Raw genomic sequence first — 19093 nt, 5'->3', positions numbered from 1 at the left:
AATATAAATAAGTTAATTATATAAAATAAAATATATAAATAAAATTAAATTACTTATGTAATATCAAATTATATTTGGTTGATAATTTAATGAAACCTAAAAGACTATCTATCTTTATTAAGAGAATAAGTTAACCTTTTTTTAAATAGATTTTAATTAATAACTAATCTGCAATCTAATGAACATTAAGCATTATTTTCTAATATTCACATTGTATTAAAAATGAAACATTTCATCCAAAGTATTAGTTTAGTTTACCTTCTAATCTATCAAACATATTACAATTAAGCTTAATCCGCTTAAATCGATATATTTGAAACGGTTCAAAGATCACGCTTCCATTAGTTTAATGGTGATATAAAATTAATACAAAATCGTTTGCTCCTAAACCTGAATAGTTTCAAAATCGGAACGTTTCGGATTATCCCGAACTACAACTAAAATCCCTTCGTTAAAACGGATTTCACTTCCTGTTCACTTCCATTAGATTATAACTTTCAGTTTACGAATAAATTATATTTAATATTATCAATACTTAATAAATTTTATTTCGATTTGAATTTGTTGGCTTCGAAACGACTGTGGAATTATAATATAATATAAATTCGTTGTACACTATTCTATTTTTCAGCAATTTTTTGGCTTACCAATTCTAACAACACAATCTTTTATAAACTATATTTTTAATAAATAAGACATTTACAGACTTAGCCCAAACTATCAAAATATTTAATCTTTGGGATTCGCTTCTTATCGCTGAGAGACTAGTATTTACAGAGAAGTATCTTTATATTCGTAAAGTTAAGTTTGTATTTAGTAGTAATTTTATATTCTAAATTTAGATCGCATTTACAAGTAAAAGATGTTTTCTAAAGAGATATTTCGAACGCGTAACAAAAAGGATGAAGGGGCTGAAATAGCACGACTAAGCGAAATTGAGATAAGATTTGAAATGCTCAAGTATAAAATGCCATAAATTACATAAAATGAAAGTGTTACATACAGTTTCCAAAAATTATTTCGAAAAATGTTTATTTTTTTATTAAAGTCGTCACTTGTAGGGTAAGTCACAGTAAAATATTCCATGTAAACTACTTACTTGCTACTTTAAACATGATTATAAGACACTACAAGTGCTATGTGAGTGATATTCCCTATAAATAGTATATTTTTACTACTGTATTTGCCTGACATAATTCTTGATCGTTATGTCGACGGTTTTTCGCAGCTCATCTCAGGTCAGTAGTCAGTAACAGCCTATGAATGTCCCACTGCTGGGCTAAGGCCTCCTCTCTCTTTTGAGGATAATTTTTGGAGCTTATTCCACATGTGAAATACACATGTGGCAGAATTTCAGTGAAATTAGACACATGCAGGTTCTCTCTCGATATTTTCCTTCAATATTCACCGTCAAGCAGGAGATAAATTATTATCACAAATTAAGCACGTGAAAATTCAGTGGTGCTTGCGCGGGCTTAAAACCACGATCATCGGTTAAGATTCACACTTTCTTACCACTGGGCCATCTCGGCTTCTCACCACAGGTGTATTTGAGCAATTCCATATAAAACTGTTCAATTATTTTAATAATAATTTAGTATTTTGTTCACGGTCGTTTGGAACATAGTCCATGAATTTGTTGATTTCCAAACTACATTTGCTGCGCTTTTTTCTACATTCCGTCGGTCTCTTATTATCATTAGTGGTTTTTGAAACAGTTCTGCTATTGTGGACTCTTACGTTATTACGAATAATTTCACTAATGTTCTCTTGGTCTGATATGATTAATTTCTACATTCTTATTTCCGAAAGATGTTCATGTGAGATACTAATATCGCCTCCCAAGATGATTATAATTGTGCCTCGTGCAGGTTTTCGTAAGTTTTTTGTCTGGCTCGTTCAATGAGGTTATAACAATTTGGTTCTCTTTGACCTTTAGAACGGTATTTTGTAATGTAGCTGAAAGTTTTCTCGTAATTTTGTATCTTATTTGAATGTTGAGTTAGGTATTTATAGTAATGTTATTCTTTCCTTGGGTAGGTTATATATGAATGTGGTTCTCACTAGACGGTGGTCGTTATTAGCTTAAAATGACTCTTGAAATAGAGACGTTAGATATAGTGGCTTAAGTGAACTAATTATCCATCCGAGCTAGACTAAATACATTTTCGAGAGTAGTGCTTCCTGAAAAAGAAATTAATTTCGTACAATGGGAAATTCAACAGTAATCGCTCGCACAGATTTTGATTTTCTAACCTGTGCTGCTCAACCAAATTATCGATGTTAAATAGATCTGCATTTTTATCATTAAAGTGGCGTTCATAATAATTAGAACTTTATTCTACATATATAGAAAACTCATAAAGCTTTCAAACTATCGATACGAGTGCAAAACTCATTTAACTAAACCATTGGGGACGCGAGAATTGAAATGGAATCTGTGTTGAAAGGTTATGGATTTATAAATAAAGTTTCGCCGCACTGTCCAGACTTAGCCGCGTAAAGCAATCAACTTTTGAAACAAAACATATTATTTCAATCGAACTAACATTGATTGAAATCAATTTCATAGTTATAGTTTTTATAGCCAGGTAATAAAGTAGATTTAATAAATTAAGTCATTTAAATAAACTACTTTAGATAGCTCTTGGATAGGTGTTCCTCGTTGTTTCATTTTTCATCCAATTAGTTGACACATTTGGAAGGTCATTCAGATTATTTTTTTGATATTTCTACAAGTTTATGATTTAAAAAAAAATATCTTAAGCCATTCTATTTTTTAAATTTAAATTAACAATTAATACAATTAAAAGTTCAGGTTCTAGTCTTCTTCTTTGTGTCTTACCTGAATCATATGTAACTCTGAAAATTACATGTATTTTACGAGTTTTAATATTCACACCTTTTTTTACGCTGGAAAAACTCATTACGCGTTTTCCCCACGGGAATAGTGGGGGGGCATGTGGGGCTCGTTGGTGTCCTAGGCGCCGAGTGCACCCTGAACATCCCGAATACCCACTAAAAAACGCGGAGCGCCACGGGATCGCTTGTGCATGCTACCGTAAACATTTTCATACCTAGGTACCCAATAAAAGATATTTGCAATAAATCAACATCGGAATGAATGAACGATTTAAAAATTTCGAGTGTTAGCTAAATTGCTATTTGTATTATGCTAGTCAATCATTATAAGATTTTATTAGACACCCGCCAATTAAACAAAAACTTTGTATTACGAATGAGGTCAATAATAACGCAAAACGTCAGGTAGCTCTGTCTTGAAACTTCAGTTTCTATTAAACGTATATACTTTTAAATAAATGAAAATAAAATTCAATAGAACATCTAAAGGAACATTCATTAAAAAGCCTAGAGCCCCTGAAGTTCAAACGGAATACTATATACTTTTTTTTCCAAGTAAACTAAGCTGGGTCTGATTGGGTGCCTCAAAGCGATTACTTGATTAAGTCAATATCACTTCGACTTTTACAGTAGAATGTTTATAAATTAAATCGGTTCTGTTTACTTTTAATACGCTGATCTTTTACTTGTTAAGGCCTTCATTTTAATAAATTGAATTGGACCTCACTTGCTTATTAAATTTTGCAATTTCTTAATTGTCTACACCCAAAACATTTATTTTTATATTATAGTTTTATTCAAAATTAAAAAAAAAATCATATTAGTGTAATTTTAATTATGCATTATATTATTAAGTAATTTGTCATTATATACATTAAGATAATCTTTGAAATAATTTCATTGGATTATTCTCTCTCTTCGTCGTTCCGAACGACAAAAACGCTGATTCATCAATTTGAATATTGAACGTCGAAACTACTAAGATAACATTAGAATTTTAAAATTTATCGCTCCCTCGTGTGGTGGAAATCCAAGAAATGCATGAAATCCAAAAATATAACGTAAAATTCTATCTCATTTTTAAACGATTTTCAATCTACATATTATACGATGTAATATATTATTCCTAAAACTATGGAAATCGGAGTTTAGGTAGAATCTAGAAAATATCTTAAATTTCCGAACATATTTCATTTATATTACTCATTTACGACACACAACATACACACACATATTAACAAATTTTGATATGTAAATCAATAATAAGTGTAACATAACGTTCATAGAATCACCGCGTGAACATTAATTATAAAATTCAAAAAGAATGAAAATGAAAGAAATGTTCAATGAAAAAAATAATATTGATCTAAGAATTTCACGCAAAATCAGTAATTATAATATTGTATTTGTTACATAATATGAAGTATATTAAGTAGACCTATTTTAAGCAATATTAACCACTATTTTGTTGATAATCCGTATTTAATCGTTGTAATCAACGCTCATAAATTCAATGCCATGGCTATATGGCCAACATGTTGGTCAATTTGCACTCAAAATATATACTAAAATAAATAAATTCAGTAGAAAAAATTAAATCCTAATTTTGTTAAAATTTCTTGCGTCATATACGTTTCATTTTGAAATTTTATGAATAGGTATAACTATAGGTTCGACTTATAGCAAAAATATATTATAATATTATTATAATATATTTATAATATATATATATATATATATATATATATAATATATTGTATATATATATAATATATTGTAATATTTTGACTCATGTAATACAGTATAAACTTACCTACAATATTTACAAGGATAAACTATGAATAGTTAAGAGCGTCTGGCCCAGTATTGTTGGATACAAGTTTCCTTGCTAAAACTTAGTACAACGCATTTGTTTTGTAAGTTTACAGAATGTAAGTAAAATATATCTTTAGTTTAGCCATAATTAAGTTTTCTTTATAAAATGTAGGTATTATTATAAAAATTTAATACAAGTTTTAAGTTTTTTTAACAACATGCTCCGATAGGTATTATAAATGGCTTTTTTGGCACATAATCCAATAATTATTTACATAGAAGGGTAGTAGCTAGGGCATAAGCTGTATATATTTAAACACAATAATTTTGTGTTTAAAAACGTTTCTCACCAACCCGTGATAAATAATATTATGTTAACCAAAGACGTACGAGGTCATCCCGCTCGTGGGAAGTTTTTGTCAAGCTAGTCTAATTTAACAACTGAAGCTCGTTCGAAGTTTATCTAAAACTGAGCGAGAAAAACAATAATGTGTACTCCAATATATAGAAAAAATTGTAGACGTTACAAAGGTTTCTAGGAACTTCCAGGCCAGCGCACGTATTGGCCACATTTTTTTTTATAATAGACAGCGTGACCCTGACTGATGCAATTTCTTTGGTTAATATGAAAAAAATACGATTGTGGGTAGTACGCGATTAATAATAAAATATTCATCGCGAAAATTTAAAGTGTATCAATGATGATTACAATTTTAAGTTCGCAAATAAAGTATTTTTATCTTTGTTGCTTGGATATTAAAAGATATGATTATTAAGATGTTAAAACGGTTTTATGTATATAATCACTTGTAAGTTTCATTAGAAAATGGTTTTCCAAATTATATATTTGTTTCATGTGTGGTTTAAGCATTAAGGTCTTAAGGGTTAGTGCAAAAACATTCCTAAAACACTCAGTCTTATTGCATCCACTGGTGACTAGGTACAGATTTCGCCCAAAAAACAGAAAAAGCAATTCAATTCGGAAACATATCCACGTTGCAAATATTTACATTTATTCATCTAATAATGTACGTTATTTAACTTTAATTTTAAATTGTATATATTATTTCAGTCTTCAACGTAAATAATTAACATTAAATTTAATTTCTAATATTCTTATTGATATTTCAATGTCGCTCTTTGTTTTATTTACATAAAATTTTATTCTCATTATCTGTATTTATATTCATCTTATCATAATCTTCTGTTCAATTTTAAACTGATAATTTGAAGCTAATTTAGAATTCACACAAAAAAAATAAAAATAAACGCTGATTTACTTTCACCAATTCTTTCATGTATTTTTATCAATTCTCACGTGTATTTTCGTTTCGTAAAAAAAAATCCGTTTCGTTATTAAGCAAAAATAACATACCGCAAGACATAATTTTATAGATATCTAAAATCCTTAATATTCGAAATAATTTACTACTACTATGAGTATTTGCAATTAAATTATTATTATTTACTCAATATTCGATAAAGATAATTTCCACCGTGAAAAGTTAATCGAATACTGCATAAATTAAAAGTGATTTCTATTCATTTTATAATAACAAACATTACTGAATTAATAATGACAATTTAAATTGAATGAAGCATCCATTAGCAAGCTGTAAATAACGATTTCAATACGCGATTATATTATTCAGATTACGTTACCATCAGAATATTTAATAGCGTAGATCCATGATGCTCCCATTTCTAATGCAGGCAGTGTAAAATATTTCTAGCAGTGCAATTTCCAAGGCAGTATAGTAAGCCAATAAACAACCTTCGATACTGAATAAGATATTTCAAAAGGAAAGTGCAAGCATTTCTATTCACAAGAGATTCTTACAAGCATTTTATAGTATCCTACTGGGATTAAACTGTAATATTTTACTGGAAATATAATATTTGATGATATTTTTTTTAAACTGATTGTTAATGTTCGTTATTTTATTATTGTATATGTATTGTTATGTTTCATGTAACTTATCATTATAAGGTTAAGATTCGTCATAATATGATTTGAAATACTCATAAAAAATAGAAAGTTTAAGACTAGCGATATTGAAAAAAAAAATCAGCAGAGTAAATGCGCCACGTATGTATGCGATTAAAGAGCGGCGATGAAGAGGGGCTTAAAATATCGTCATATCGTCTGACGTCACGTCATAAGAGCCCGTCTTAAACAACGTAAGATAGATGATTCACATCAAAAGTCATGCAAAGAACAGTCATATCACTTAAGTAGTGAACTCTTAACACATCGTATAAGTGGTATACATATAAAGAATACAAAAATATGCGCTTAATACATAAATATACACACCTCGTTGATTCGAAAATGAACTAAGAAATAAAAGTTTCATTTAAAATTTACAAGCTCAGCTCGCGTCGAGAGGAAATTTCGAATTCTGTCGTCAACAGCACCGAAGAAGTAACTCAGAGATCGCTTTATATCCGCAGTGAAACCTGCCAAAATCAAGCACGTTTCGAACAGAAAATATAACTGAACACTAGTTTTGTGATGGCTATATATACCATTAATACTTCTATATACTTACATTCATAATATATCGAAAAATCTTCAATAATGACACAAAATAATAGATGTAAAATTAAAGTATTCAGATAAGTAAAGATGAAGTGCTCATCAATTTATAATATATATTTTTGACTTACTATCCTACCCGTGTCTCGGAAAGCACGTAAAGCCGTTGGTCCTGTACTTATATTTTAATCTTTCCGGTCGTGTCGGATTGCCGTCCCATCGGATTATGAGAGTTAGAGAATAGAGAGTGCACCTGTGCTTGCGCACACACTTGTGCACTATAATATCTCCTGCGTAGTAGGCTAATCTCTCTTGAGTTTGTCTGCCGTGGCCAAAATCGGTCTGGAGGACATTATATAAAATAATAATTTTTATATTATAATAAGCTCACCATAATATACTCTAAAATATTGCTCATAACATTTGTACCTTAGGTATTGCAACATCCCCATATTTTTTTTTAATTTGCTATAAAAATATTTATATTAATTGAAAACAATTTCTTTGCTAAGACTATAAAACAAGTTTTATACGTTAACGAATTTAAAGCAAAATATTTAAGTTTAATTAAAATTTTCCTTACATACAAGTTTTCAATTTAAACGTGATATAAAAGATATACTATTATCAACTTAGGTAAAGTTTACTTTCAGTCTGATTCTAAAGATTTATGTTAAATGTAAACATGGGATGTTTCTAAACGTATCTCGTCTTAGACTGAAGACGAACGATAATTAAAAAAATACCATCTCATCTCTCGCTAAATAAATGTAGAACGAAATCATTTTGTGGATTTTATTCCATGGTATAATTCGATAATTTGATGGAAAACTATGATTAATAAAAATGAGGATAAAACAAACAGACGTCCAATAGAATTTATTATATATAAAAAAAAGTAATTTTCGTAATTCTAAAAGACCACTGATCGCCTGGTGGTATGCAGTCACCACCTCGCATAGACATTGGCGCTAGAAGAAATATTAACCAATACTTACATTACCAACGTGCCAGCCAACTTTGAAACTAAGACGTTGCTTATTGACGTTGAGACGTTGCGTTGGTAATTACACCGGCTCACTCTTCAAACCAGGATTCAACAACATAATCATCGAAAATTCTAAGTATCTAAGTCTCTTGTGATATTAATACATTCGTCTTTATAGCTTATTGTTTTTCTAAGTAGATATATATTTTAAACGAAAATTATGCAAACCAAACTTAGCACATATATATAATAATGTTAAATATAAATAAATAACATTTATTTCAAACCACTGATGTGAAACCAAACTATTGATTGTTGAAAAACTAATTGGTCGTACGGTCAGTTTGACTACAATTTGAAACACCAGCTCTGATTAAATGTTTCGGCCAACGGGGAGTTTAAATTGCATTTGTACTGTATTTGTCTAGTACACAACTCAGATTTGAAATTGAATTTAAGCTTTGAATTTAAGAGAATAATAAATATAATCATAATATTGAATATATTTAATGGCTATGTTGACAGAACGGTTTTGTATCGTAACATTTTTAATTTTTAAAAGTTCTAAAGAAAATGTGATACTATATATTATGTGTATGCCTTTAATCAAGAACGCAATCAGATTCAAAAGGTGTAGTTCGAACAGAAGCGTTATTGATAGTTAAAAATCGACTATCAATTCGGAATATAAGATCTCGGCTGTAAGAAACATTTTTAACATTGGAAACTAAGAAGTTATATTACTTGTGCCTGTAATTACACTAGCTCACTCACGATTCAAACCAGAACAAAACAATATTAATTAATGCTGTTTAGTGGTAGAATACGTAATGAGTTATACCTACCCAGATGAGCTGTCTCCAAGTAAATACGTTAATTATTGCTTAATCATTATACATGTGATTAATTACTAAAGAAACAATATTAATTTTAATTGGACTTAAAAATACACAGCACTTTTAAAACGTTACAGTTAATTGAAAAACGTATACCATTATATTTTATTAAAACAAAGTGAAATTATAAAATAGTTCACTAAAACCACAATACAATTATAAAAAATAATAAACTCACCATATAACGGATTAAGTTTATTGCCTCCATTAAAAACTCTATTACAAAAGTCGACGTCGCACACAGAAAACCAATTTAGGTTCCTCTGGGACGTTTTAGTGAGTTCGTGTAAGGTTCGCTGGTTGTTGCATTTTTGAGCAAATTGCAGTATTCTTGTATGCACTACGAAAGAGGTTATTGTTTAATGAAACTGAAATGAACGTTACTAAATGTACATGTAAGTACAGCAAACACTTGAATGGAAAATTAAATGCTTCTTTACATACATATATAATTCATAACTGTGTAACTGACGAGCCGGTTGGCGTGGTTGGTAAATACTTGCCTTTTACGCCGAAGGTTGTGTGTTCGATTCCCACCCAGGACAGACATTTGTGTGCATGAACATGTCTGTTTGTCCTGAGTCTGGGTGTAATTATCTATATAAGTATGTGTTGCGGCGCTTCACTACCTATCATCGCGGGGTGCGGGGACGCGCCTTCCAACTTTACTTCACTTGTCGTCTCGACGCGCGAGCTCGACACACATCAGTTCTTCATCTTATAATTATATTATCATTAATACAAGTACTCAATTTCCAAAGTCTTCGTTATTTTTACCACCACAAAAGCAGCTATCGAAGCTAACAGTATGTATTCACAAAATAAAAGTAGTATATGTAGTATATCAGTTGTCTGGTTTTCTTACTACAAGCTTCACTTCACTGGTGGTAGGGCTTTGTGCAAGGTCGTCTGGGTAGGTACCACCCACTCATCAGATATTCTACCGCAAAACAGCAATACTTGATATTGTTGTGTTCCGGTTTGAAGGGTGAGTGAGCCAGTGTAATTACAGGCACAAGGGACATAAAATCTTAGTTCCCAAGGTTGGTGGCGCATTGGATATGTAAGCGATGGTTGACATTTCTTACAATGCCAATGTCTAAGAGCGTTGGTGACCACTTACCATCAGGTGGCCCATATGCTCGTCCGCCTTCCTATTCTATAAAAAAAAAAAAAAAGCTCTGCTTAATTTGGGATCAGATGGCCGATTGTGAATAATGTCCTTGGATATAATTATTATATTATTATTATTAACTTGATTGTTGAAAAAGAGTAACTAGTGTGCTTCTCGTCGGGTCTTCTATGTTGAATTTATATTCCAAATCGGTGCTAACTTCAAATATGGTGTTTGCAAGATTCTACTTGCACAAAGTTTACTTTGATATGATTTGAATTATTTTATAAAGACATTTTCTTCAAAATAACTTTATAATTAAACTATTTTGAGAATAAATTTGAAATTAAAACAAGGCATTAAGATCTTTTATTTGATAAAAGTGTTTATAGAATACTCTAAAATGTAACTATTATTTTGAAATGGTTACCAATTTCCTTTAATTATATAATTTTATAAATAAAAAAAAAATTATAAACTTAAAGTATTGCTAATCCAAGAAATGTCCGTAGGAGATGTTAACATTACATATTCAATAATTATTTCAAATCTCTTAGGGCTCTCCAAGTTGCCTCTAAGACACGTTGTGCATTATTGAGCAAACTGCAGCTCTTACACTAGCGACCCAACACGGCACTTAACTGGAATAGCATCTGAAAATAATACCTTCAATTTTAAACTGCACGTGACATAGAATACAAAATTTTCCATTTAAATGTAATTTTACTTTAAAAATAAAAAATGATATTGACAATAATTTTATTTAAGTCTTGGTTTATAAAAAAAATACTTTAAATGGGATCATACATCAACAAATTAACAGTGATCAATTCAAAAATAGTCTAGCAAAGATACGATTATCATTTCCAAGCCTCCAGCGTTTTCAATTTCCATATTGATGCATTTAAAAAGATATGAGGCACTTATGTAGATCACCGGCTGAGACGCTTCGAGTTAAGATATTTACTGCTAGTCTATCTGTATGCACGTAGTGCCGTGTGTATGGCTGCGGGGTTAATACGAAATACTTTAGTCGATGCTTTGGATATTTTATGATGATGTCCCTCGTGAAAGAGTTCAGCTACAACAATTAATCAACAAATTACTCTTGCAATAGAATTAAATAAAAACAAAAATACAATGAAAATTTCTAATGCAAGAGGTGACGATTTCCATGTTATCATGCTGAAACGATTTTCCTCCACAGATGTTGCAATTTCAAATTATTCCTAATGGCATTCTCAAAACTCTTGACAGTAAAATTCAAAATCTGTAAAACAATTGTGCTTACATGAAAAGGGGCTGTATCTGCATGATTAAATTAAAAATCATATGTATTAAAATGCTTGCGTTTCATTCTTACATACATATTGTTAAGAAGTTAATTAAATATGTGAGATATTAATACTAAATATCGTTTAAATATGCCATTTTATCGAATGCAAATTTTTCTAAGTATTAGATAGCGTGTGCAGCAGCTGTTGACGTGGAAAGTGATGAATATGAAACGACACATTTTGCAGAAATATTAAAGGCTGATGTTAAAATTTGCGATAAAAATAAAATAAAATTTTATATTTAATAGTTCCATAACAGTAAAAAAAGAAGTATTGAATGTTTATAACTTTACGTTCAAGATATTTTAGCTGTTACGACTCTTACATTAAATCCTATTTTTGGTCAATAACGTTATATATTGTTTGTTTATTACTATGTGTCTTTCTGTAATAAACTTGCCTTTCAAGTAACTGTCACAAATTCACCTCGTCCACTCGTTACTTGCTACACTGCTTAGAAACGCAGCTGCTCCCAGACTTGGATTCATGTTTTAAGCAGTAAGGGCATTTCTAAAGGCTACTGGTCCATAATCTACGAGCTAATTTCGCTTATCCACCACCTGCTTACAGTCTAAATTCGTCTGAGGATAATTGTGCAAGATGTTCACAGTATATGCTGAACTTGCAAATATGTTAACAGGTAAATCGATCTTAAAGTTAGTGCTCGGGGATTGTTCGATTGGAATTTGTTAAAAGTAAGTTTGCCTTGCGGGAGCTGCGGTCGCAAAGTTTCTTAGCATTAATTGATGTACCTTATGTTCGGATCAGCATGTTATGAGGTTCAAATAGTGGTTGATTAAAAAACTTTCTCATTTCTCCGCCTTATATGGTCTGACTTCCATCTTGAATTTTATTAACTCTAAATCCCACAGCCAATTTGATTTAAAGTTTTGTTATTACGGTTATTGCGTTGGATACGAAAAAGTTCTTTAATATCAAATGAGTTGTAAGTAAATTTACAAGTTTTGAATACGCTAAATTAAGGAACGTAAGACATTATAGATACGGTGGTGTATGGAATTCAATTTATTGCTATAATCTTTTCTAGAATAATGATTGAATTTTAACCTTCTGGTTCTTCTCAGTTAAACTGCTATGCATCAACTCACTTTGCTTTAATATTTATCATTAAACTGGTAAACCAATATATTTAAATAATATAATTTAATTATTAAATTTAATGACTATGTTTATTTATGGCCATGCTTCAGTCCAGAATAGAATCAACTTGAACAAAATTATCTCAAGCCATTAAGAGGGTATCTAAGTGCATTTGTCCTCTTTTCCCGTCACCCAATTCTCCCTTTAGGGCAAAGGGTCGGGAAATTGATGTGGTAATAGATAACAGTGTCTGATTTTGTTCTTATTAATAACTTTAGGGACCGACTGCCTTTAGGCTACCGTGATGACCTTAGTCACAAATTATTATTAATGAGGGATGTCGGATGAGAAAATAATAATATTCAAGTTTTTATTCCTCGTGATTGATGGTTGGGACTTTTAAAATAATAATTTTTTTAGTATTTAGAATGTAATGTATTATGGTGAAGAAGATGACAACATATTTTCCCTATAATCGATTATTTTTAACCTTCTTTAACCAAAACGGTTTGATAGATTTGATTTATGAGCTGTTCTCCGAATATAGTCTCTATAATGTTAAATCCAATATATTTGGGTACACGCATCACCGATCACTTTCAAGTTTACGTGCTATGATGAATTTAGGAGAATTATGAAATATGATGATAAATATTGTTTCGAATTTTAATTACACAGAAGATAAGATAAGATGGACGGCCATAAGCTGAAGAAGGAGAAAATAAAACAGGGTTCGATTGAAAACAAAAAAATTCTGTCAGTGACAATTTATGAGTAATGTAATAAAACAGTCTACTACTTCGTTTTAAAATGACTAAATGCTGTGCGAATTATATTTCTTCTTTTATTTTATTATTTTCTGCTAATATATTATTATAAATTTTATTCTAGTATCACTATCTGTTGTTTCCTACAAGTGGATTTTCTTAATGTTTTAAAATAAATTACCAACAAAGCAAACAATGCCGCTTCGAAAAAAAAGAACATTCTGGAAAATCAAGCAATTTTTTTACATTTTTGTCACAAAAAATCACTAAAAATAAACGAAGCTTCCTCTACATGTAGAGTGTGGTATATTTACAGTTTTAAATAGAATTACATCAAATATAATAAAGCCTAAAACTGTTATAGAGAGTACGCACGCAGAGTTTTAAACTTTGTAGTTGTGGTATTCGTGTAGATTCCACTAATTGTATAACTCCAACTACGTGTTTAATTCTGTTGAAGTCCCAACATTAAAACATATTAACAATTTGTTATTTGTCGAACAATGAACAAATTAATTTCATATATTAACGCACAGAGGAAGATCTGACATTACAACTAATTAATTTTATTGATAATGTTTTCGGAATATTAAGTCGGTTTTTGCCGATAAAATATTTAGTTATATATTTAAAACCTTAAAGTTATGAAAAATGTGATTTTTATTATTATTTGGTAATCAAATTGCACTTAAAAATTATATATTTATTTGCAAAATTTATTTAATTATTGCCTTATACTGATAATATTTTTTCTAAATTGTAAATTTTAACATAGCAGTTATTAAAACGAGTAATAAATCAGTTTTAATTTATCTATAACCAATTTCAGTCCTTTTACGACCGTATTATAATTTATCTTATCCAATATAATTAAATGAAACTATTTAATTCTATTATAATGTAAACTATTCCTTTAACTGATCCTTCATATAGTCCAAATACATCAATCACAAACACGCTTCAATTTCAGCTATCAGTGACAACAATGACCAACAGATTTCGTGTTGCTGGTAACATCTCTGTCATCTGGGTGGGCATGTTAGGCAGTTAACCTTCATATTTGACACGTTCACTACTTAACTACATGCATGGATTACATGGCCTCTTTGATGTGACCCGTGTGCTGGTATTGCCTCACAACCAGTGTTTTCAGTTAAAGTTTGTTTTTTTAGATAAAAATAGTATTAGTGTTTATTATATTTTATTTGTTAAATAAGCAAATTAAAAATAAATTTGTATCAACTACAATTCATGTCATCATGTAAAGTCTTAATCACATTACTTAAAACACAAAATAGTATAAGACTTATTATAAATAATTCTGATAATAATATATATTAATGAGGATACATAAAGTTCGTATCTAAGGAAATAACCAGTTAATTAAGCTATTTTTAATGATATTATAAAAAAATATTGAAATATAAAAATAGAACAAAATTCACACTTCCCCAGAGGCCTTTTACGTTAAATCAAAGGCATTTTCAATCAAGAAGATTGATGATAGGTTAATCTGAAGATCAATGGAGGCGGAAGGGATTTTAGATGGAACTAAGGGTCTGGAAATATGAACATAATGTATATATAATATACAATATAAGTATAATTCTATATATACACTGGGTTACGTTGTTGCAATTGTGACAAAGTATTAGTAGTAAATATGATATATATATATATGATATATATTAACGTACTGAACGTAATAGGAAATTATAGTAATACGAATTTAGGTTGTAATATAATTATTAACTTTAACCCAGCTGTTATAGTTAATTATTACTTAAATTATATTTTTTATTAATTAAAATCCAAAAACAATGAATGTTCGATAAATATACATAGAAGTACATAATTACTTTTAACGGTAACTTAATGTAAATAAGCTTTTTGTCTAACACAATTTATCGACAACTTGCTTGAGTTATTACGTCAACTGACCAACTTACGAATATAGAACAAAAATTGGCACCAACCCACAATCACATTTTTACTGCAGATGTGTGGATATTTTGAAGTTAATACGAATAGAAATTTACGCAAGTCTGGGAAAGAAACTTCTGAAATACAAACGTAACTTTTTAGTTTTCGTACTAAAATACTTGAATAACTTAGAAAGTAAAACTTACACTATAATACGATAAAATAAGCATAATAATATAACTAACTCAAGACATTTCTTTAATAAAATTTATGGTTCTCTATGCCAACTACAACGAATTAATTTAAAAGAAAGGGGGGGAACTGGGTTATGTGAAATTCTTGCCCACTAAAACCACTCTGATGGCCGTCCTCGGCGCAGATCGGAGAGGCTGCGGGATCGTGTTGATATAACGCATCCGCGGCCTCTCCCGTGCTGTGCCCGCTCGTGGCTTGGCGGAGCTCTCCTCAGGGTACCCCAACGTACCTTGTCCGTCTTTACATTTTTTTTTTAAAGTTCTATAGACAACTAAAATCAACCAATGATACATTTTTTAAATTACATTTATAGTACACTAGTTTCTTCACGCGGCTTCGTGCGCGTTTAAGAAGCGTCGGTCTCGGGTTTGATAGACAAAAAAATAGCCTATGTCCTTTCTTAGGGTCCAAGCTGGCTTCATACCAAATTTCATCAAAATCGTTTCAGTCGTTTAGCCATGAAAGCATAACATACAGACAGAGTTACTTTCGCATTTATATTATTAGTATAAATTCAATGAAATCAAGGAAACAGTTTATTGTCCACCTTCATTTCTTAATTAAAAGATAAAAATAAACTGAAACGAAATAATCATAGCATCATCTATTTATTATATTTTCATGAAAACTTTTAAAGCAAGAATTATAAATCATCCTGTTTATTTATATCTACGCCGCTAAGAGCGCTAAGTTTCTTTTAGTGCAACTAATGAGAAAATGTGGACCACCAAGCACTTTCAAGAAGGATTCAGCGCTTTAATATGGCCAGGCTGTGCTTAACCGAGAAATTAATTATTTCTTAATACTGCAGACATTGTTTTACTAAACTTTTTATAAAAGAATTATTTAGAAAAATATTTATTATTCAACTAAGAACGAATGAACTACAAATGAAATAAATAATAATAACAAAAATAATATTAAATTATATGGTTCTTGAATTACTGTTTTTTTAAATGTGCTTACTTTGTTTGTAAATAAAAATACGTTACACAACTCATACAAATTTAATAAAATATAAAAAAAACATTGTATTGTTACATATGGACATGGCAATATCAACTGAACAACAAAATAAAAAAATTGCCAAACACTCCGGGCTTGAACCCGAGACATCAGGGCCTGCCTCATAAGCTCGTCTGGGTAGGTACCACCCACTCATCAGATATTCTACCGCAAAACAGCAATACTTGATATTGTTGTGTTCCGGTTTGAAGGGTGAGTGAGCCAGTGTAATTACAGGCACAAGGGACATTAAATCTTAGTTCCCAAGGTTGGTGGCGCATTGGATATGTAAGCGATGGTTGACATTTCTTACAATGCCAATGTCTAAGAGCGTTGGTGACCACTTACCATCAGGTGGCCCATATGCTCGTCCGCCTTCCTATTCTATAAAAAAAAAAAAAAAAAAAGCAAACCAAGCTCACAAAACAGTCAACCCAAATACTCATGAAGTATTGCAGTATAAAGAGGAAGTGAGCGACTAAAGTTACAGGATACACGTCTTATGCATATGCATAACTTCCGCAGAAGACAACGAATTATCTAGCTTGTCTAAAAGAGGAAAGTTTATCATATATTATATTTAATCTTTTCATATAAAATATAAAGATATATAGGGCCTGGCCCTGATTGTAAGTGGTCACTATTTCCAATAGATATTGGGGCTATAAGATATATTACCCAGCTGAGGAACATTTACAGGCTCGTATTTATACAGGTTCTTATATATATATTAGGTATAAAATATATTGATTGATATTTAATTTTAATAAAATCTCTTTTATTATTCACCATTGAATTTAAGGATATCTACCCTCATATAATATTAAACTCGGCGAACGGTCAACAACCGAGAGGTCAATGACATTCTAGAAATAATATAAGCTGCATAATACGGAAACGGTAGTGACTTTGATTTTATCATGAATTTAAATTGATTATTCATACCTTAGATTAATGATATATTAAAAAATATTTTTAAAGATTATATAATATTATTTTAAATATAAAAAATAATATTATAAATTAATTTATCATATCATATCGAATAATAATCTGATCTGCTTGCGATGACGCATTTCGCAAAAATTAAGATAAAGATCACACGGAATTTTAATCGACATATTATTGTGTGTTTATTTCAACACTGTCCAATTTCAGGCTGATTTATTACTACAAATAAATAATTCACTTTATAACTTATGTAAATAACGGTCTTATGTCGTGACAGCCTGTGAATGTCCCACTGCTGGGCTAAAGGCCTCCTCTCCTCTTTTTGAGGAGAAGGTTTGGAGCTTATTCCACCACGCTGCTCCAATGCGGGTTGGTAGAATTCACATGTGGCAGAATTTCAGTTAAATTAGACACATGCAGGTTTCCTCACGATGTTTTCCTTCACCGTAAAGCACGAGATGAATTATAATCACAAATTAAGCACATGAAAATTCAGTGGTGCTTGCCCGGGTTTGAACCCACGATCATCGGTTAAGATTCACGCGTTCTTACCACAGGGCCATCTCGGCTTGTTATGTATAATATGGTCTTATGTATAATATTTATAATAATTTCGCCATAATTTAGCACAATTCATATTGACAAGCGTTCTTGTCTTAGTAGCTTATTTATGTGACAAATGATTAATAAAATAAAATGAAAACATCGTAAAGAATTATGCATGAGTTGGTTGAAAATTAAATATGTGTTATTATAACATTCGAACAACGTGATAATATATTTGAGCCTATAGCCTAGTGCGACATTTATAAGCCGTAAATAATTTTTAAATGGGTTTTATGATTAAAGTAAAGTAACATCTTGTAAATGTCTCACTGCTAAGCTAAGGCCTCTCCCTTTTGAGGAAGAGGTTTTGGACCCCACCTCGCTGCTGCAATGCGGGTTGGTGAATACATCGGGTGGATTCCACGTGCAGGTTGCCTCACGAGGCTTTTTTACCGACATTATTTATTAACACAAATTAAGTACGTAAAAAATGGTACTTGCCCGGATTCGAACTTTAAATCATCGGTTAAGTTTCATGACTTGTGTCCACCGAGTCATCACGGCGTTACAAGAAAACTTTAATAAACAAAGTATCATTACGTTATTTTCTATTACATAATCAAAACCTATGCTAAATGTTGTACTTATCCAGCCACCTGCGTAATTGAACTACATACATTGTTATATTTTGTATATGTATGGATGGAACCGAAGTATTTTTTATACAAGTATTATTTATATAATAAAATTTATGAAATTAATTTTTCAGATTAAATAAAGTTCAAGACGTCAGGTGTATAGGTGTGAATATTTTCAATGACAGACAATAATCGTATTCAGATCACTGCGCGTATGTTTCACTATTTTCATTATTTTTCACGAGATTTATATTATTAACACACGATGTTTTTTTGTGTATCACACCGTACATAGATATAAGCAAAAAAAGTTTAACCCAACTCTTTTGTATTTATGAATAGTATCTAACTGCCAA

The 19093-nt window shown here is 30.5% G+C and overlaps 1 protein-coding gene across 1 annotated transcript in view; it reads left to right on the top strand.

The window, feature by feature from the left end:
• LOC126773357 (acetylcholine receptor subunit alpha-like 1) overlaps nt 1-19093 on the top strand; it is a 232425-nt gene that overhangs the window by 174337 nt on the left and 38995 nt on the right. The gene's annotated exons all lie outside the window — the stretch shown is intronic.

The sequence above is a fragment of the Nymphalis io genome, chromosome 14 (genome assembly GCF_905147045.1).
Source record: "Nymphalis io chromosome 14, ilAglIoxx1.1, whole genome shotgun sequence".
Taxonomy (NCBI): domain Eukaryota; kingdom Metazoa; phylum Arthropoda; class Insecta; order Lepidoptera; family Nymphalidae; genus Nymphalis; species Nymphalis io.
This window is presented reverse-complemented; position numbering and strand designations above follow the sequence as displayed.